Source organism: Heteronotia binoei, chromosome 10 (assembly GCF_032191835.1).
Source record: "Heteronotia binoei isolate CCM8104 ecotype False Entrance Well chromosome 10, APGP_CSIRO_Hbin_v1, whole genome shotgun sequence".
Classification (NCBI taxonomy): Eukaryota; Metazoa; Chordata; class Lepidosauria; order Squamata; family Gekkonidae; genus Heteronotia; species Heteronotia binoei.
The window spans coordinates 92,398,366-92,420,568 of record NC_083232.1 but is presented as its reverse complement, the minus strand read 5'-3'; positions in this window follow the sequence as shown (position 1 = coordinate 92,420,568).

Below are 22,203 nucleotides of genomic sequence, written 5' to 3'. Positions count from 1 at the left end.
TCGGTTAGATCGGAGGGGTGTGGCCTAATATGCAAAGGAGCTCCTGCTACAAAAAAAAAGCTCTGCGTGTCCTGATGGTTACCAAAGTGAGTTGCTTAGAATCTTAGGAGGGTTAGATGGAATAGGGGAGGGTGGCCCAAGGTTGGAATGGAACCTCCATATGCAAAGGCTGTGTAGGTCGTGATGCCATTTGCTTGGGTGTCATGTCTGGAGCAGCTGCGTCCTTTGTGTGATGTTTGTTGATTTCTCAAAAACATCTGCTTGGCCGCCATAGAAAATGGAATGCTGAACTAGGTGGGTGGCAAGGGTATCGTTTTCCTAGGTTGCAAAAAAAGCCTTGGGCAAGCCCTGAATGGGTCACTATCAGCGAGAAGAAGAAGAAGAAGAAGAAGAAGAAGAAGAAGAAGAAGAAGAAGAAGAAGAAGAAATTGGATTCATATCCCGCCCTATACTCTGAATCTCAGAGTCTCAAAGAGGTCACAATCTCCTTTAATCAAACCCAGTTTTCCCAGATAAGAGCCCGTGCACTTAACCAAAAAAACTGTGTTTGAGCTGGGATGAGAGTGGGACAGAACAAATGAAGGTATTCCCTGAACAAAAATCCTTCCGTGTGCACCTGCGAATTACTGCTAGTCCACCTGTTCACAGCATGTGTGCATGAGATTGAAGGAATGGCAACTAAAGGGGGGAGGGAAATGCTACACACCTTTAAGTGCAACGGGAAGTTTTAGTGGTGCATAGTGGAGGTAGAAGGAGAAAAAAAACCCCTCTGGGGTCTGGGCAAAGTAGCTAATAAGAAATCTGAAGGTGTTTATTCGAGTGTGTTTAGACCTTCAGTGAAACCCCCAGAAGGAGAGTCAGCCTCATTGCTTTTAAACCCTCCTTAAGCTGAAAAGGCTGCCTGGGGTGACCCATCTCCGCGACACCAGTTCGAATCATTTTGAGCATCTGTCCCCTTCCTTTCCCTTTAGCATTTTTGGAAATGAGGTCATTTTGTTTCGACCCTCCTGTTTCCGAGCCTCCCTTTTAAATTGAGTTCGCAGAGTCTTTTAATCTTTCAAGCTGCCAGCGTTACAAATGGTATAGCTTTTCCAGGCCAGATCCTCAGCAGGCGGAAATCGGCTCGGCGAACGATCTCAAAGGAGCGATCCCGAAGAGTTTGATCCTAGGGAAAGAAGAATAGACCCAATTTGGGGAGGAGATGGTGCTGTATTTATCTTCCTCCTTCAAATGGCAATCTGGGTTTCCTAAAAACCTCTTTTGCCAGCAGAATGTTCGTCAGTTTCAGCGGGGCTTCCCTCCTAGGAACATTTCTCATTTCATAGCTGCAGCTGAGCCGAGCTCAGATCCATCTTCCTTACTGTCTTTCTTATGATGACATTCCTCTTCTTCATGTTTAGTTTCTCCTCTACATATTCCCCAGTCTCACCTCATCCAAAACAGTGGGTTGGGTTTGGCCAGCAAATCAAAAAAAGAGAAGCCGGTGTCTCTTTTTAAAATGGAAGCCATCTGACTTCGTTTCTTTGGCTTCTGAGAGTTCCTTCCAAATGAAATATTGCTGCTCAAAGGAGATGGTTTACGCCTAGGATACGAGGAATCCTGATCTAGCAGTTGCATGCAGTAATGCAGAGCTAGTGGTATCCGAAGGCGGATATGGGAGGTTGGGTGCACATCTGAATGTACAGCCATTTCCTACAGACGCAGAATGCCATTAAGCAATGCTACTAACCATAATCAGTTAGGCAGGGGGAATCCTTACTGACCAGGAACGGGGTCAGCTAGGAGGGAGGGGGGAAGAGTAGAGAGCCATTTCCCAGAACTATCAAAGGTTGCCAAGAGCCTTTGAAGCCAGCCGTAGGTGCCAACTTCTCACCTCCTCCCTGGAGGCTCCAAGGCCAGTGCCTCTGGGCAATGTAACCACCAACGGAAGGGGGGAAGCGCTGGGAATGTCTTATATGCAAACGCAGCCTTTTGTTTTGGGAACTGTGGGATAGATGTGAGTGCTTTGAAGTAGAGGGATAAATAACCATAGATTGAAACAATCCCTATCAGTTCCAATTTTACCCGCTTGCGTGGAGTAACGCTGAAGCCTCCAATAAATGCAACTTTGTTTTAAAATCACTAAGGGCGTTTTCGCACTCACCTTCAGCCGGCGCGACCCCCCTCTTCACCGCGCAGGATCTGCGCGGATTTCGCACTAAATGCCGCGGAGCAGCCAGAAGAGCCGGAAACGCCCGTCGCAAAAGCCGTGCAAACGGAAACTGCTTTTTGGCGGTTTACGTTTGAGCGGCTTTTGCGCCGGGAGCTTCCGGCTCTTCCGGCTGCTCCGCGGCATTTAGTGCGAAATCCGCGCAGATCCTGCGCGGTGAAGAGGGGGGTCGCGCCGGCTGAAGGTGAGTGCGAAAACGCCCTAAGTCTGCGTTCTTGTGATCTTCAATGAACCCACGCCTGACAGCAGGCAAGGCTGATAACATCACAGAGTTGCATGGAGGGCGAGCCCAATCCAGAACCCCTAGAAGGCAGGTGCCCTAGGCCAGGGGTCCCCAACCCCTGGACCAGGAACCGGTACTGGGCCATGGCCTGTTTGAAATGGGCCGTGCAGCCTCGCCACCTTCCCCCCCCCTCCACGGTGCCTCCTCTTCCCCCATTTTCACCATTTTAAGGCCTGGGAAGGGAAGGAGGCAAGGGCAGCGTCGCTTGCTGCTGCAGCGGCGGCAGTTTTCCCACCCATCAGCTGATTGGGGGGGCGACCTGGAAGGCACTTCATGACCCCTTCCCCAGCTGTAAAATGGGGGGAGGAGGAGGAGGTGAGGCTGCGCGGGGTGTGGCAAAGGAGGGAGGAGGAAAACTGAAGGAGGAGGTGGTGAGACTGTGAGGGGGGCGAAGGAGGGAGGAGGTGAGGTCAAATTGGGTGTCCCCACCCTTCAGGCCCTGGGGCCGTGGTTGGTAGGCTAGCCCTTGGGCCGGTCTCCGGGGCCAAAAAGGTTGGGGACCATTGCGCTAGGCAATTGCCTAGCTTGTCTAGTGGCAAGGCTGGCCCTGGATGCAGGATAGGAATACGCTGTCACCTTCTGAGGTGTATCTGGTTACATGTGGGATTTAGGACCACAATTCCTGATCCAGCAAGTGATAACATTGCCACTAGTGATAACATTGCCATATGGCCACTACTCTTATTATTGCCTGTAGTCTGCTGTATACGATGCCTGTTTTATAGTATGGCATATGATTTTATTGCTATGTAACCAGGCCTTTTTTTTTGTAGCAGGAACTGGTTTGCATTAGGGGTGTGCATTCGGTTCAGCCAAACCAAATACACCCCTGAAAAACAGTTGATTTGGCTGCATTCATGCTGTATAGAGCAGAATCAGATTCTCTGATCTGATTCAGGAGCCTTACACTGCAGCTGCAAATTGCTGCCGAAATTCGGCTCCATTCTACCCTATGGACTATTGAAGTCAATGGCAAAATAGGGTATAGTGAAGTGCGGCTGGAGGGCAAGGGGTTTGAAGTAGAGGCTCCAAATTTTCAGAAAAGCTTTAGGAGCATCTCTACCATGGAAACTCCAAGTTTCAAAAAGATTGGACCAAGGGGTCCAATTCTAGGGGCACCCAAATAGCATGCCCCTATCCCTCCATTATGTCCTATGGACCTTTGAAGTCAATGGCTAAACAGGGTATAATGAAGTGCAGCTTCCTCCCCCACAACAGACACCCTGGGAGGTGGATGGGACTGAGAGAGCTTTCCCAGAAGCTGCTCTTTCAAGGACAGCTCTGCGAGAGCTATGGCTGAGCCAAGGCCATTCCAGCAGCTGCAAGTGAAGGAGTGGGGAATCCAGCAGATGCTCTGCAACTGAGCTGTGGCGCCTCCCTTAGGATCAAGGTAGGTAGGTGATGTGAAGACCTGGGGTCTTGGAGAGCTGATGCCAGTCTGAGTAGACAATATTGGCCTTGATGGACCAAGCTTCTGACTCAAGGCAGCTTTCTGGTGCATTCCTGTTTTTATGAGATGAGAGAAGGAGGCCGGAGCTGCCCAGGGAAGGAAGTGGATGGACTTTGTTGCATGAAAGTTCGTGTTTAAGGCAGCCAGAAGCTGTGATAGCTAACATGTGAGCAAAAGTGCGCTGGACAAGGTGGTTAGAAAACAATCAGCAAGGCAAGTCTTCATCAGAGAGAGACAGCTTTGTTTTATGCCAAAAAGGTAGAGCGAAACTGCACATACATAGCAATTTCCTTTACTGGCATTATAAAACTGTTAACAAAGATAAGAGCAGGATAAAATGAAATGCAGCAATAAGCGTAAGGTAAAGGTAGTCCCCTGTGCAAGCCCCAGGCATTTCTGACTGCAGGGTGACGTTGCTTATGTATAGAAATACATATTCCATCTTTCAACACCATACTTTAAAAAGTTATGAATTAAATCAATACAAAATAGCTTCGTTTACCATAGGACGACGTATAAGCACAGCTGTCTGGAGGAACTTTGCCGCAGTTTCAGTGACATCATCAGCAGTATTGTTTATCAGAAAAAGTAATTTGTGTGAATCAGGTAAATCTAAAATACTACCAGGGATTGCTGATAAAATACTGAGCTGTACATTGATGCAGTGACCCACGTTCCCTCTAAGCTGCAGAGACTTGTGAGCAAAAATTCTACTTTGTGAGCGACTGGCGTTAAAGTGATGAGCTGCTGGCATTAAAATTGTGAGCTCCGGCATCCATTAGTATGCTCTGCGGTCATCCTTCCTGAACTAAGGCAAAAATGTGTGAGCCAGAGGCTAAAAACCTGTGAGCTAGCTCATGCTAACTCAGCTTAAAGGGAACACTGGTAGTGACAGCATTCTAATAGCATGTGGGAGAGAGAAACTGTAGCTTTGGGGTGTCCAAACTTGCTTAATGTAAGAGCCCCATAGAATAAATATCAGATGTCTGAGAGCCACAAGACATGAATGTCAGATGTCTGAGAGCCAGGAGGGAGGGAGGGGGGGAGGGAGGGAGGGAGGGAAGGAAGGAAGGAAGGAAGGAAGGAAGGAAGGAAGGAAGGAAGGAAGGAAGGAAGGAAGGAAGGAAGGAAGGAAGGAAGGAAGGAAGGAAGGAAGGAAGGAAGGAAGGAAGGAAGGAAGGAAGGAAAATAAATGGGGAAGAGAGGAGGAAGAGAGAAGTGGAAAGAAAGTAACTTTTAACTTTAAATGCATTCTCCAAGCCACCAGCTTTAAAGAGGAAAGTGCCTTCCCTGACCACCCCTGCTGTAGCTGATTCCTCCTATTCTAGAACAGCAACTCAAGTTCTGCCAACATCCCCTCCCCAGTCTGCGTCCGCAGACGGTGCTCTAGGCGCATGGCAGAAGCAACAAAGGCAGCAAGCTCTCTTTCCAGACGGCGCTGCCATCGCAGAGAGCTTTGCTTTTGCATTATGCATCGTGCACATTTTATCATACAGTTGAAACACTCGGAGATGTAGGAGACGATGATGATTTCCAAACAACCCTGAAACGCCTCCCAGGCCTTTTTTTGCCTGGAATGGAACTCTCACGTTGCGATCTATCTGTTGAGGCAAGCAAAGCAGAGACTGACAGAGAAAAGAAATGCGCTCCACTCAAGGCTGAAGGCAATCAGCTGCAAATGGTGCATCTGAGTACCATCAGTAAACAGAATTCCAGGCTCTTTGTTTGCTGATTGTAAGATTTGGAACATAAAAACATAAGAGAAGCCATGTTGGATCAGGTCAGTGGCCCATCCAGCCCAACGCTCTGTGTCACACAGTGGCCAAAAATACCCAGGTGCCATCAAAAGGTCCATCAGTGAGGCCAGGACACCAGATGTCCTCACACTGCTGTCCCTCCCAAGCACCAAGAATACAGAGCATCACTTGCCCCAGACAAAGAGTTCCAACAATATGCTGTGGCTAATAGCCACTGATGGACCTCTGCTCCATATGTTGATCCAATCCCCTCTTGAAGCTGTCCAGATTGTTGTTGTTCAGTCGCACGGTCGAGTCCGACTCTTTGCGACCCCATGGACCAAGTCACGCCAGGCCCTCCTGTCTTCCACCATCCTCCGAAGTCTGCTCAAATTCAAGTTTGTTACATCAGTAACGCTGTCCAGCCATCTCCTCTTTTGCCGTCCCCTTCTTCTTTTGCCTTCTGTCCAGATACTACCTATAATATAGTGGATTCTTAGGCCTTGAAGAGGCAAAGTGGAAGTGAATAACAGCTCTTTATTGGGTACAGCATTGTCGATGGCTGCACGGTAAAGACTGGAGAACGGGCACCGCTGGGCCAACTATGTACCACGTCTTGACATTTTGAGTTTGATATTAATATTAATTGCAATATTAATGCAAAAGGATGAGAGAGGGAGGCTCAGGCTGTGTGCTTATGTGTCTAGAAAATTCTCAAATGAGCAGAGGAACTGGTCAGTTTGGGATAAAGAGGCGTTCGCTGTAACGTATGCTTTAAAGACCTGGCGGTCAGGGTTAGAAGGGGCCAGAGTACCATTCAAAATCTGGACAGACCACAAAAACCTAGAGGCCCTAACGGGGAGGAGGAAGCTGACCGCCAAGCAAATCTGATGGGCAGGGTTTTTCGCCAAATTTGATTTTGTGCTCAAACACATCCCGGGCTCACGGAACTTCCTGGCTGATGCACTCTCACGGCTTCCCCAGCATGAGAGCCAGCGGGAGGAGATAATAGACTCACTAATTCCACCATCGGCGGTAGCGGGGGGAGTTACAACCCGGTCGGGGAAAAAGACCGACCCAAAGGGGCCGTGGGAGGGAGAGAGAATGAAAGAAGAAACGGAGAAGGAGAGTGGGGAACTGCCCAGCGGTGTGGAAAAGGGAGAGGGGGGCTTCTGTTACTATCAGGGGAAACTCTATGTGCCCAAAAGCCTCCGGCAGGAGATATTACAGCATTGCCATTGCAACAAACTGGTGGGGCACTTTGACTATATGAAGACGCTTCACTTGGTGAGCAGGCAATTTTGGTGGCCCCAAATGAAGTGAGACATTTCAGAATTCGTGGGCTCCTGCCCTACCTGTATCATGGCCAAGAAAAGGGGGGGGGGGGGGGAAACAACCGGGACTTCTCCAACCCTTGCCCACCGCTTCTCGACCCTGGGCAGTAGTTTCCCTGGATTTCATAGTAGAACTTCCCCCTTCCCAAGGGAAAACAGTGGTACTGGTAGTGGTGGACACTTTCTCTAAGCAAGCTCACTTCATACCATGCAAGCAACTCCCCACCGCCAAGAAGCTGGCTTATTTATTCTTCCACCACGTGGTCCGGCTCCACTCATTCCCGGAGAAGGTCATTAGCGACCGCAGGCCACAGTTCGTTGCCAATTTCTGGCGGGAGTTTTACAGAATAGCAGGGCTAGAACAAGGGTTGAGCTCAGCCTATCACCCGTAAACGGACGGACAGACAGAGAGGGTGAACGGGCTTCTGGAACAGTACTTAAGGTGCTATATCAATTACCAACAATCCAATTGGGTCGAGCTCCTATCCTTTGCAGAGTATGGTTACAACAACAGTGTGCACAGCTCCACCAAGGCCTCACCCTTCCAGATAGTCAATGGGTATGAAGGAAGGCCCTTCCCTTCCCTGCCAACCACCAACGACTCATTGCCTCCCACTTTGTGCCAGCAATAGTGGGAAAGAATTAGAAAAGGGTGGGAAGTAATCCAGGACAACTTGGAGGCAGCCAAAAAGACTTATAAAGACTATTTCGATAAGAAGCATTTCCCACAGTGGGAGTTCAAAGTAGGTGAGAGGGTGTTCTTATCAACCAAAAACCTCCCCTTACCCCAAGCGTGCCGGAAACTGGCATACAAGTTTCTAGGGCCCTTCAAAATAAAGAGAGTTATCAACCCGGTCATGGTAGAATTAGAGCTGCCTAAGATGTTTAGTAAGATCCACCCTGTTTTTCATTGCAGTCTTCTTCGCAAGGACCCTGGAGCCACATCTTGGCACCCCCGCCCTCCAGAGCCACCTCCTATTCAAGTGAAAGGCCAGAGTCACCACGAGGTGCAGGAGATTTTGGACTCTAGGGTCCAGAGGGGGGTCCTATACTACTTAGTCCGCTGGAAATACTTTCCCCCCCAGTTGCGATAAATGGGTAAAGTCAACAGACCTGCGGGCGCCACAACTGCTGAAGAAGTTTTACCTACTGCACCCATAAAAACCCAGAGCAAGAGCTTAGGGGGGGCAGTATGTCAGACGTGTAACTTAGATATAATACTGTAACTGGTAGAGTGTAACTACTTGACATGACTAACCCCATATTGTATTCTGCTATGCTGTATTTCTTGCTTCTACTAACCGTGAGAACAGCAACATGCATCTTTCCCCAAAGCAATTCCTAACCGCAAGGAGAAGAATTTCACACTAGGCCTAGAAGCCATCTGGGCCTTTGAAGTTAGCATATTCAAGGTAACCAGTGGGGAGCTTCCTGGGAGAGAGATAAGGAAGCATGGGAAGCACCGACTGTCTCCAAGGGTGTGAGAATGCTGTATTATTCCCCCTCTTTGAAATGTACAAAAAGGCAGGACTTAGCCCTGCCTGTTATCAAACTCAACTTGCTACTTTGCTAGACGGTTTGTTCTCAAATAAATGGATTAATTTTGCAACACTATGATCCGTCTCTGTTTGAAGTTCCACATCTTGACAGTACAACAGTGGGCTCCCGCGCTAGCATGCTATTGGATCATTCAAACCATCAGGGGGCCTCTGATTGGAGCAGGGCAGTCTGGATTTGGATCCTACTGCCCATTGTTCCCAAGTCCCCAAGCTCAGTCCTTCAGGCTCCAATGAGCCAGGCCGGAACACCATCTACAACAACATTGACTCACATACATAACACTACCATAGGACTCCTTGAGTATATGCAGAAGAAGCTTTATTGATAGATCGGATAGCAACCATTATCAGCAGGCAATTTCCAAGACGGGGTCTTGTCAGACCAGGGTGCTTTTTTTGTAGCAGTAACTCCTTTGCATATTACACTACACCCCCCTGATGTAGCTGATCTTCCAAGAGTTTAAAGGGCTCCTAGTACAGGGCCTACGGTAAGCTCCAGGAGGATTGGCTACATCAGGGGTGTGTGGCCTAATATGCAAAGGAGTTCCTGCTACCAAAAAAGCCCTCTGCCAGACTAAAGTGAATAGGCAGTCCCCTACTGTTTGAGAGCCAGTTTGGTGTAGTGGTTAAGTGTGCGGACTCTTATCTGGGAGAACCGGGTTTGATTCCCCGCTCCTCCACTTGCAGCTGCTGGAACGGCCTTGGGTCAGCCATAGCTTTCGTAGGAGTTGTCCTTGAAAGGGCATCTTCTGAGAGAGCTCTCTCAGCCTCACCCACCTCACAGGGTGTCTGTTGTGGGGGAAGAAGATAAAGGAGATTGTGAGCTGCTCAGAGGCTCTGAGATTTGTAAGTAAGTAAGTAAATTTATTTTTGTATCCCGCCCTCCCCTGCCAAAGGCAGGCTCAGGGTGGAGTGGAGGGCGGGATATAAATCCAATATCATCATCTTCTTCTTCTTCTTCTTCATTTAATTTTTAGATTTATATCCCGCCCTATCCCATGGCAGGCTTAGGGTGGCTTACAACAATAAAACAACAGAGTTAAAATAATATCATAAAAACAAACATTACAAAACAGGAGCAGCACATTAAACAATCTTAGAGACATAGGTGATAAACAGCATGTAGCTGATGGCTAACAGCATAACATAACACCATAATGGTGAAATTCTTCTTCTTCTTTTTCTTCTTCTTCTTCTTCTTCTTCTTCTTCTTCTTATTATTATTATTATTATTATTATTATTATTATTATTATTCCCTTTAATATAACGGCACCCCATTTTCCTGCACCCACCGAAGTCATTTGAATTAATTAATATAAAGTCCTTTCTCAGACCTCAGTGTTCTTCTCTATCAAGGTCACATCCCATGTACTTTCCCTGATTCAGTTGGTCCGTATCAGCGTTTCCCAGGGAGACCAGATTAGAGTTGTCTCCCCACGTTCCCTTTCCACCTGTGAGCCTGGAACATCCCACCACATACACAGAACACTAACTGTTCAGGAAAAATAATGGATGCCTTGAACACATTTGTAAAATGGGGTCAGTATATCATAAAAATTACAATTGCATCTGCATAAGGCTGAATAGGTAATGAGCAAATATAATCATAACAGCAAAACAAGCAGTCCATGTAATAGTGCCACCTCAGCTATACTTGTCAAGGAACTGTTCCTATCACCCATAAGTGCAACAATAACCAGCCAGCCTCATCCATTTGGGAATTGGGGTACAGAGGTCCCAAACAGAACGTTATGATCTTTACGCAGACAGGAACTCCCTCTTTGATACCCTTTGCAGGGGTGCCAAACATGTGGCTCAGGGACCAAATCAGGCCCCTTCAAGGGCTCCTATCAGGCCCTCAAACAAGTCTGCTTCCTTCTTCTCCCTTGCTTTCTTCAGCATCACAGCTTGCTTTGCCAGGCTCTCTCAACTGCACAGCAGAGCTACTGAGCCAAACCTCTTTTCCTTCTATTGGGTGAGGCTCCACCCCCTCCTCATCCCCTGGGGAGGGAGGGAAAGAGCCAGAGCTTCCTTTGCCCAGTTCCCTCAATTCCGAAAGAAAGAAAGAAAGAAAGAAAAAAAGAAAGAAAGAAAGGAAGGAAGGAAGGAAGGAAGGAAGGAAAGAAGAAGGAAAGAAAGAAAGAAAGAAAGAAAGAAAGAAAGAAAGAAAGAAAGAAAGAAAGAAAGAAAGAAAGAAAGAAAGAAAGAAAGAAAGAAAGAAAGAAAGAAAGAAAGAAAGAAAGAAAGAACCTCTGTGTCTTTTATAAAGTTTGTGTCTCTGCTTCCTGGTATTACATTTTATGGCACACATGGCCCAACCCAACAGGATCTCATTGATGTCAGATCCGGCCCTGATAACAAATGAGTTTGACACCTCTGCCTTATTGCACTGCTGATACTTAAATGTACTGCAATCCTAAACAGAATTACACCCTTCTATGCCCCTTCAGTCCAATAGCCTTTATTGATTTTATTCAATTTTATTCAGTTTATACCCCACTCTCCCTGAGAAAGCAGGCTCATTTTTGTGCAAGACCTTAAGGAAGACAGGCGTGTGAAAATTAACCCTCCTGTAAAAACCAGTACTAAAATTATTAAAGTTCCTAACTGCTTAATCTGTCATAGGGGTGTCAGCCTCCAAGTGGGATGGCTAACTCTTAACGAAAACATGTGAAACGGAGGCGATCCGTCAGGGCTATTCATGCCCCAGATTGGACTATAATTTTGGTGTCGAGATAGAGAATAAATGTAAAGGTAGTCCCCTGTGCAAGCACCAGTTGTTTCCAACTATGAGGTGACATTAGGGTTTGTAGAATCTTTCGGGATCAAGTGCCATGTTCTACTGGAGAAAGTTTTCCTTCCAGACGTTTTGTTCTCAGCTGCGGAGAACATCCTCAGTGGCGTTGCAGCTGGAGCAGGCGCTCAGACCTTCTTGGCTGCTGTGCATTGAGTGGGGCCAAGGCTGCTGGAGAGCTGCTATTTCTAGGCTGGAGGGGGTGTGATGAAAGGGCAATTGGTTTGTGGATGTGCCCATTGTTTGGTGGGGCTTCCTAGAAGGGTAGTGATAAGGAAACTGGCTGTTGAATGTGACCATTGTTCCGTGTTAATTGCTGGGAGGGTCGGAAGGGGTTTGAAGATAAGGAAGATGGTTGTTGACTGTGCTGATTGTTCTGTGGAATTTGCTGGTTGTTCTGAGACAATTTATAGTCTGCAGGGTGTTTTGCACAGCTGGGTACCAAGATTGGTGGATGAAAATGCCTTCTTCCTTTCTGTTAAAATTGTGCTGGTGTTTGTAAATCTCAATAGCTTCTCCGTTCAGGCAGGTATGATAATGTGAGACTGTAGAAGGCTCGGCCCTTCCCAGCCAAGCCGACATCGCCGGCGTTCAGGCTGGGGGCCGCATTTGCCCTCCTGGAAGAAGGAGAGCAGGCTTTGACAGCCCCAGCCCATCCGGGGATTGAGCGGGGCGTGGCGCCAGGGGTATATAAGCCCTGGCCCCGCCCGACTCAGTGCGGCTGTCTTCTTGGCTCTCTGTCTGGAGAGCCACGAGTAGATCGCAAGGAGAACGGGCCTTGCGAGCCTCGACTGAGGGAGCCGAGGAACGTGCGGTCGGAGCGCGAGCGGCGGGTGCTGCGCAAGCGCTGGCCAGCTGATCTTCGTCCCTCAGGACTGGGTTGTAAGCGCTGGCCAGGTGAGCTTCGTTCCTCAGGTCCGGGCGGCGGCAGCAGAGCGCGAGCGGCGGGGGCAGCGCAAGCGCTGGCCAGCTGATCTTCATCCCTCAGGACGGGGCTTGCCAGCGCTGGCCAGCTGAGCTTCCTTACTCAGGACTGAGGGCGGCAGCGGAGCGCGAGCGGCGGGCGCAGCACAAGCAGGACGGGGCTTGCAAGCACTGGCCAGCTGATTTTCGTCGCTCAGGTCTGGGTGATATGCGCGGCGGCGGGGTTCGCATGCGGCGGCCATTTTAAGCCTTGAGGGGGTCGTAAAAGCGCGCGCGGCGGCCATTTTGTCTGCCGCACGAGGCCGCTTGTGTGGCTAATTTTGGTGGCTATAAGTGGCACAGGGGGGGTCCTTGGTGGGCATTTGACATCTTCCCCACCCCCCCCCTACCCTTTCGGCCAGGGTGGGTAGGAGCTCGCCTTGGCAAAGGGAATACAGGGCAGTGCTTGTGGCTTGGTTTTCCTGCACTTTTATGCCGCCAGGCACCCCCCCCCCCAAGTTTATTGAGCCCCTTGGGGGCTGGGCTGTTGCTCAGGCCTGGACTGGGTTTCCGCCCCCTTGGGGCTAGAGGTTAATAGTATTTCATCTTTATGTGGGAGATGCCGTGGGTTAGCGGGGCAGTGGAGCTCAAGTTCAATCCCCGGCATTTCCAGTTACAAGTCGGGACAGTGGAGGCGATCAGGAGAGGGACGGTGGCTCAGTGGTAGAGCATCTGCTTGGCAAGCAGAAGGTCCCATGTTCATTCCCCGGCATCTTCCAAAGGGTCTAGGTAAATAGGTGTGGAAAACATCAGCTTGAGACACCGGAGAGCCGTTGCCAGTCGGAGATAGTACTGACTTTGATGGACCAAGGGTCTGATTCCGTAGAAGGTAGCTTCGTATGTTACCGGACTGGTGTCAGCCGGTACACACTATTCAGTGAACCCCCCCCTCCCCCTCCTCAGGGTAGGGTGACGACGGGCATACATTGGGGCCGTTTGGGACTGGCTTTGCTTTATTTTGCCTCCACCCTTCCTCTCATGGGTGGGTGGATCACATTAGCATAACTGAGGGACTACTTGGTTGCTTTGTGGGCTATCTTGGTCACCGTTGTGTGTACCGCTTGGTGTAAGGATGACTCTATGGCACTCAAGACGGGCTAAGGAGGGTCCATGGGTAAGATGCCTGCCTACCCGCCTCGTGGACGGGGTCTGCAGCCAGGTCCAGCTGAAAAGCGAGGACGAGGGGGGCGAGTCCAGTTGGCCATCAGGAGGCAAGTGGAGGCATTAGAACTGTAGAGGGTTGCCGTTGGGGCCCCCATATGGGATGGGTGGCGCCGCGCTTCGGGGCGGTAGAACACACCCCTCCCCCCCCCATATTCCATGGGGTGAGGACGGTAATTATTTTACAGTTGTCCAGGAACCATAATTAAGATGGGCCATACCCCCGGTTAATTGTGCTGACTGTATTTGTTTTTACAGTTGTCCAGGAACCATAATTATGATGGTCCATATCCCCGGTTAATTGTGCTGACGTTATTTGTTTTACAGCTGTCCAGGAACCATAATTGAGATGGTCCATACCCCCGGTTATTGTGCTGTCAGGCATACATAGGGTCTGGCTTGGCTTCATGTCGCTTTACCCCTCCTTCTCTGGCTTAGTGGTCGGTGGGGTTTCAAATTGGCATATTCTTAGGGCCACTGTGGTGTGTGGCCAGGATTAGGTGGGGTCGGCAGCCTTGTTTTGAGGAAGAGACAGGCCAAAGGGAGTGGGCCCGGCTAGCCATCATTGACACGGGTGGCACTAGAGCAGTAGAGGGTCGCCATGGGGCTCCCATAGGGGAAGGGCGTCACAGCGCTTCAGGGCGGCGGCGTGTCTACTGTTTGCGGTGGAGATGCTGGCTCGTTTGTCTGCCTTACAGGGTAGCGCAGCGGGGACGGGCCACTGCCGGAGCTGGAACGAGACGACGACCCGGGCGTGGGTCCGTTAGGTGAACAGCCAGCGACGTACAACTGTCTCCATGCCGGGCTCGAAGGCCACTGGAGGTCGGTGGTAAGATCTTGTGGCAGCAGACTCCAGGCGGGTCTTGAACGTCATTGGACGTAGGTGGTAAGATTGTGTTGCTGCAGACACCTGGGTGGCCCTGGGGTCCTGTTCCAGTACCCCCACCGGGTACGGGGAGAGGGCCTTGGGACGCAGAAAGGCCGGGAGCACCCGCTGTGCAGTGGTTTCTGGGTTGCCTTGGGGTGTGGGGCCTGCAGAGCTCCGCCCCACAAGGGTATGGCTTGGGTAGCTCTGGATCCCAGGCGCTCGGTCCACAGGTGGTCCCGGCGCTGGCGCCCGCGGTTCCCATGTTGCCGTCCCTCCCCAAGGGGTCCTGCCTTGTGACAGGCAGCAGTATACTCAAATCGGAAGGGACGTGGCCGAGTGGGCAAGGCAGTGGGTGGTTTCACCTTCTGAACCCTATCGCCAGCATACCTTTCCACATACTACCATATGGCGATACTTCGAGGCCGCGGGGTGATCATTTAATGGCTGTTATACGTGTCTAAATCCCTCAGGGAGAGTCGTAGACATGTTCAGCCTACTTCATAGACGAGCTCGACAGGAAGGAAGAAGAGAATTAAAGCGCTTATGGGTGGTTAGGTCAGGGGCAATCTGGTTGCCCAGCGTTTTAATTTTGGCGGGCGCCATCGCTGGTGCATATACGGAATTTCGGCGGTGCGGCATGGCTGCACTACGGTGAGGCATTCCGCATGACGGCCACTGTTAGCCCGGGGTTACCTTGTGACCACGTCAGCCAACAGTTTTGGCTGTGGTTGATGTCCCCGGCAAAGCCTAATATTAGGGATCGGTCCGATAGCGGGCACGTGGTACAGAGGCAACACCAGCAGCTTTCTGCAGGGGCCCGCCTCACGGAGGGCTGGTCAGTGTTGGGCTGAAAGTGCCATAGGCGACACTAAGTCTGCATGTCGCATCTTGCCAGTGCATCACAATGCTTTCGAACTCCTGGGGTTTTTGCTTAGAGGGCGAATTCCAGGATAGCGCCCTGCCATATGGATCACACCCTCCTGATGGGTTGCATTTCAGCGCTTCAGTTCCTTTGTTGAGTGGGCGCTACGGGATAGAACCGGGCTTAATGACACGGTGCTTTACCTGGGCGACTACCTTTGTCGGTCCTGCCAGCACAAGGTAATGCGCCAGATGGTTACATTCCTTTCGGGACTTAGCCATTAAGCTGGGGGTATGCATGTGAAGCCTATAAGGCCCAGTTCGGTGTTTACCTTTTGGGCATCGGTTGGGATACCCACAAACGGCTGTGGCTGACGGAGGCAGGAATAACGGATCTTAAAGCCCGGTTGGCTGCCCTAAGGTCTCGCTGCTTGAATTGCAGTTGGTGGTGGGTCACCTTAGCTTTTCATGGACGGTGCCCCCCCCCCCTTTATGGCCTTTTCTTTGAGGCGTCTTGGTGACACTATGAGTCAATTGCCCCTAGACCCCTGGTAGCTTGTGAGGTTGAAGCTGGTTGGCCCATTCAATTGGCTTTAATGCCTGGTACGAGGAGGGCCTAGGATAGAGCGGCTTGGACTGAACCGCCACGCTGCAGGCTGGCCGGCCCATCTTGCCAGCTCATATTAGGCATCTGCCTGTTTTGGAAGAGAGAGGTCTGGAGTCGAGTATTATTGAGGGCCGACTGGCGGGGTTGGCCTTTGGTAGTATAGCTCATGGGTCTGCGGAGAATACCCACTAGTGGAGGGGCATATGAAGGAGCGGCTTCCCAATTCTGGCAGTTGAGGGGACCGCTGGATAGTGGGCCGGTTCCGTGACACAGGTTATGCAGTACCCTTTCGGGGCCGCTCTGCTTCATGCGGCCTTGTTGATGGCCCTCCAATTTTTTCGGCGCTATGTTTAGCGAGTTGGTTATGTAGTTTACGAGTGATACCGCAGGGCAGGTGCCCCAGGCCCGGGGGGAAAAAATTGGTTGGCCTGTGGCGGTTGGTAGCTTTATAAAAAAAAAAAAAAAAAGAGGGTGCACCCGTTGGTCACCTAGAAGGCAGCGTTGGAGGTGCCGGTCGGTCATTATTTGTTTTGACAATTTTCTGTTTTTCAGGGGCTGTGGCTCGTAGTGAGAGGTCTCCTCTGCGGACGCAGCAAGGTGTTCCGGGCGGTCCATCATGCTAGATGCTCTCTAAACAGGCTCCCAGCTGGGTGCCCGTGATGGGCCATTTGGAGGAATGGCTGGGTCCTCGTCGGGGCTGCGATGGGCCGTACCGTGCGGAGGGAGGAGGGCACCTCCTCCGCACATCTTGGTCATCCACCTGGTCGGTCTCAGGGGAGCACCCATGGCCCAGCACCAAGTGTGCAGGTGGTCTGCTGGAACCGTAGATGGGCTACACGGCTCAATGCGGGGACCGCAGATCACGGGACAGCCTTAACCTAGCGGATCTTTCCATGGGGGATTGATGCACGCCCAGGTGGTTAATGGCTGGGGCCGGGCCGCTCAGCAACAGTCCAATACGTTGGGTTTGTGCTGGGGGCAGGGTGGCTCGCCCTACAGGACAAGGCGGGGTCCGGGGGTGACCCCAGGGCTTGTCCTTTTGGCTGGTCCGGATGCGGTCAGCTAGGTCACCAGGCTGGAGTTGGAGGCGCCCTTACATTTCCCCTGGAGGGTTTGAGCACGCTAGGCTAGGCTAATAGGGCGCTACAAAAGCCATGAAGATGGCTTGGGAATTTTCCTCCCTCATCCGGCCATACAGGTCAATGATGCTGACCGGTATCGGTCGGATGGGGTCCATCTGTCAGAGTTGGGTAACCGGGCCTTTTTGGAGGAGATTCGGCAGGGTTGGCGGTCGGCTCTGGGCCGCCCGTTGGGGCGCTAATGCCTAAGCAGAGGCTTGGCATTGGCGGTGGCCGGGGAGGTGTTGGCCACAGGGTTTCAGGGGAGCACCTATGGCCTAGCACCTTTGGTGCGTGTGGTCTGTATGAACCGCAGATGGGCTACACGGCTCAGTGCGGGGAATGCAGATCACGGGGAGCCTCACCTGCGGCGGATCTTTCCATGGGGGATCGATGCTAGCCCAGGTGGAGAAAGGCTGGAGGCCTGGCCGCTCAGTTACAACCCGAATATGGCGGGTTTGTGCTGGGGGCAGGGTTGCTCGCCCTTTGACAGGGCGGGGTCCGTGGGTGACCCCAGGGGCCTGTCTGGATAGGTCTTACCCCTGCCGAGTTCACAGATTAATTGAGTTTAATAAAGCGGCCCGGTTTAAACCCAATACTTGTGTCTGTCTCTTATTTCGACTAGGGGGGCAAAGGACTTCAGTTCTTTCAAAGTGGATGACGTGGTCTCCTTCTTGAAGTGCATGTTCAGCTACAGCTGATTTTTCTGGCTGAAACAAGCGACAGTGTCTCTTGTGTTCGGTGAGGTGACATCGCATCATGACGTTTTCATGGCAAACTTTCTACGGGGTGGTTTGCCATTGCCTTCCCCAGTCATCTACACTTTACCCCCAGTAAGCTGGGGACTCATTTTACTAACCTCGGAAGGATGGAAGGTTGAGTCAGCCTTGAACTGGCTACCTGAACCCAGCTTCTGCCGGGATTGAACTCAGGTCATGAGCAGAGCTCAGGACTGCAGTACTGCAGCTTTACCACTCTGCGCCACGGGGCTGCAGATAGAGAATACTTCATAGCAATTGTTAATGAGAAAGAATGAGTCCAGCTTCTGTACGATTCAAGAATTTTGTAATGAGATTTTGCACATGCCGTATGTGTTGACTGCGGCTGTATACAATTAGCAGGCAAACAGATGCAAGAAGGTATTGCGGGTTAAAAAGCACTTCATTGATTTGCAAATACTTGGTTGTTTGCACGACGATTGTATTAGCAGCATAGCCTCCAAGTGGGACTTGGAGATTACCCTGGAATGACATCTTATCTCCAGGCTACAGAGATTGGTTTCCCCTGGAGAGCATGGCTTGCATTCCTATGGGCAGGGACCACCAAGGCCCTTGTCCTCTCCAAACTCCACCCCCAAATCTCCCAGAATTTCTGTACCTGGACCAGGTCACCCTGTACTTTAGTGAATAATATTTGTAATGTACTGGGTTCGGAGACGATCAGCAGCAAATATCCTTTATTGCAGCGCACATTACAAAGGCAACATGGTGAGGCCAGGTCCCTGCCTATATGCTATCACCTGGAACTACCCACTTCCCTACCCGGTCCGATCCTGCCAGGTTAAAGTTCATGCCGCAGATCTTCATTGGCAGTCAATCTCAGTCCCTTACAGTCAGGTGACCCGCGGTTTCCTTGCGGCTCACCTCAGTGCCTGTAGTCACACTGTGTTGGAAATTCAGGGACCGAAATGCAAGACACAACGATATTTTTAAAAGTAAATCAGGTTTCAGGTTTCTATCTCGCTGCTTTTAGGAATGATCAACAAGCCCAAGTCATTAGGGGTTTGTAGAATCTTTCGGGCTCAAGTGCCGTGTTCTACTGGAGAAAGTTTCTCTTCCAGACGTTTCGTTCTCAGCTGCGGAGAACATCCCCAGTGGCGTTGCAGCCGGAGCAGGCGCTCTGACCTTCTTGGCTGCTGTGCATTGAGTGCTGTGCACAGCAGCCAAGAAGGTCAGAGCGCCTGCTCCAGCTGCAACACCACTGAGGATGTTCTCCGCAGCTGAGAACGAAACGTCTGGAAGAAAAACTTTCTCCAGTAGAGCACGGCACTTGAGCCCGAAAGATTCTACAAACCCTTATGATGTTACCAGCCGTGAAAACATATAATCTTTGATAAGCCCAAGTCACTCACACCCAGAAATCTTCCCTCATCTTCGTCTGAGACGTCCAACCAAGGAAATCTGATTTGCTTGTATCAGCTTTGCATTTTTATAGAAAAGTATCCATTCTATCATTTCCTAAATCTCTTCTGTCACAATCGTGTGATTACTTACTATCTAGATAAGCGATGGGTTTTTAACCAAACGTGAGACGATTAATACAAGTGCAAGTGAGCCAATCAGCAGGTTCAAACAAGTTACATCTGATGAAGTGTGATAAGAAGGCCAACCATAACTCTTCACCTTTATTCAAAAGCAATTAATCTAACTTTTCTGTTACTGTTTCATTTAACTGTCAAGGATTAAAGTAATTTTAAGCAGAGTTCACTGACAGTTGAAAAGAGCGCGAACTCTCAGTTAACACGCAAAACCAGCAAGAAAAGAAAGAAATGAAATAATTAGCTACCGCTAAAGCTATGGTATTCCCAGTAGTAATGTATAGCTATGAGAGTTGGACCATAAGGAAGGCCGAGCGCAGAAGAATAGATGCTTTTGCGCTGTGGTGTTGGAGAAGAATCTTGAGAGTCTCTTTGACTTCAAGAAGATCAAATCAACCCAGTGTTCCCTGGAAGGTCAGATGTTGAAGCTGAAGCTCAAATCCTTTGGCCACCCAATGAGAAGGGAGCACTCACTGGAGAAGATCCTGATCCTGGGAAAGACGGAAGGCAAAAGAAGAAGGGGAAGGCAGAAGATGAGATGGCTGGACAGCGTTACTGATGTCTCCGGGGCTTCGGGGACTGCACTGGCTGCCGATAACATACCGAGTTCGGTACAAGGTGCTGGTTATGACCTTTAAAGCCCTTTATGGCCTGGGACCTTCCTACCTTAGGGACCGTCTCTCCCCACATGTTCCCCAGAGAGTGCTGAGATCGGGGTCCCAAAACCTCCTCACAATCCCTGGGCCAAAGGAGGCCCGTCTGAAAGTGACCAGAGACAGGGCATTCTCGATTGTAGCTCCTTGTTGGTGGAATCAGCTCCCGGAGGAAGTGAGGGCCCTGCGGAGCCTTGAACAGTTCTGCAGGGCCTGTAAAACAGCCCTCTTCCGGTTGGCATACAATTAAATTGCTACCGGAATGCCTGAACACCTAATCTCGAACACCAGACTATCTAATTTTGGAATATTGAAGAACTGATCTGGAAGAACGGCAGCATAGTATATACTGATGTGAGCTCTATGAGCCTTATGTGTTTTTATGTATTTTATATGTATTTTAAGTATTTTATTGTATAATTATAATTACTAATGTATTTTAATGTATTTAAACTGATTCTGTTGGTTTTTATGTTGTGAGCTGCCCTGAGCCCGCCTCGGTGGGTAGGGCGGGATATAAATCGAATTAAATGAATAAATAAATAAATAAATAAACAAACTAACTAACTAACTAACACGAATTTGAGCGGACTTTGGAGGATGGTGGAAGACAGAAGGGCCCTGCGTGACTTGGTCCATGGGGTTGCAAAGAGTCGGACTCGACTGTGTGACTGAACAACAACAACACATTAGTTCATTACCAAAAATGTTGTGTTGGGGAGGGACCATGGCTGAGTGACAGAGCATTTGCTTGGCATGCAGAAGGTCCCAGGTTCAACCTCAGCATTGCCAGTTAAAAGGACCAGGAAGTAAGTAATATAGGATCCTGAAGAGCTGCTGCCAGTCTGAGTAGACAATACTGATATTGAATGACTGATTAAGTAGAAGGCAGCTTCCTGCATTCATGTGCATGTATGGAAAGGAAAGGTCCCCTGTGCAAGCACCGGTCATTTCTGACTTTGGGGTGACATTGCTTTCACAATGTTTTCATGGCAGACTTTTGACGGGGTGGTTTGCCATTGCCTTCCCCAGCCATCTACACTTTCCCCCCAGCAAGCTAGGGGCTCATTTTACCGACCTCGGAAGGATGGAAGGCTACGTCAACCTCAAAAACCCAGCTTCCACCGGCTACCTGAAAACCCAGCTTCCACTGGCGATCGAACTCAGGTCGTGAGCAGAGCTTAGGACTGCAGCACTGCAGCTTTACCATTCTGCGCCATGGGGCTCTTATGCATGTATGAGAGGGAAACAATTTAGTCTGCCCAGACGAAGAGCTAGATCCAACCTGAGCATGTCCCTTTCCTTCCCCCCACATCCCCACCATCCCTCAAAGTTATTAAAGCAACATGATAATATTATGATGACAAAACATTACATTTCAGGATATTGGCTTTGAAGGAAATTGAGGTGCATTTCCCCAAATGCTGAGCTCCAAAGGCAAGGAGTAAATCTGCTTGCCGCTCCTCAATCTATTTACCAGGGAGAAACTATATAGTGTAATAGAGTAGCTGATCGCATCAAGGGGGACACCGGGGACTCTCGGTGCCCGAGGCACTTTTTGTGACTGCCAGAAGAAGTTTTAATAAAAGTCATTCTTGGGATCGGATGCTGCCCATCATCGGGACGTCCTTTGGCTGCATTCGAAGTTACAAATGAAGAATTTCCGAACTCACTCGGAGCCACCTTCTCTTTGTCCAACTGGGACAGTGGCAGAGAGCGAACCAACGGGAACACTGCATATATGATAATCATAGTGCATGAAGAAAATTAGAATAATAGAATTATAGAGATTGGAAGGGACCTCCAGGGTCAGCTAATCCAACCCCCTGCGCAATGCAGGAAACTCACAAACAACTCCCCCTAAATTCACAGGATCTTCATTGTTGTCAGATGGCCATCTAGCCTCTGTTTAAAAACCTCCAAGGAAGGAGAGCCCACCACCTCCCAAGGAAGCCTGTTCCACTGAGGAACCACTCTAACGGTCAGGAAGTTCTTCCTAATGTTGAGCCAGAAACTCTTTTGATTTAATTTCAACCTGTTGGTTCTGGTCCTACCTTCTGGGGCCACAGAAAACAATTCTGCACCATCCTTTATATGACAGCCCTTCAAGTACTTGAAGATGGTGATCATATCACCTCTCTGCCGCCTCCTCTCCAGGCTAAATATCCCCAGCTCCTTCAACCTTTCCTCATAGGACTTGGTCACCAGACCCCTCATCATCTTTGTCGCCCTCCTCTGGACCCGTTCCAGCTTGTCTATATCATTCTTAAAATGTGGTGCCCAAAACTG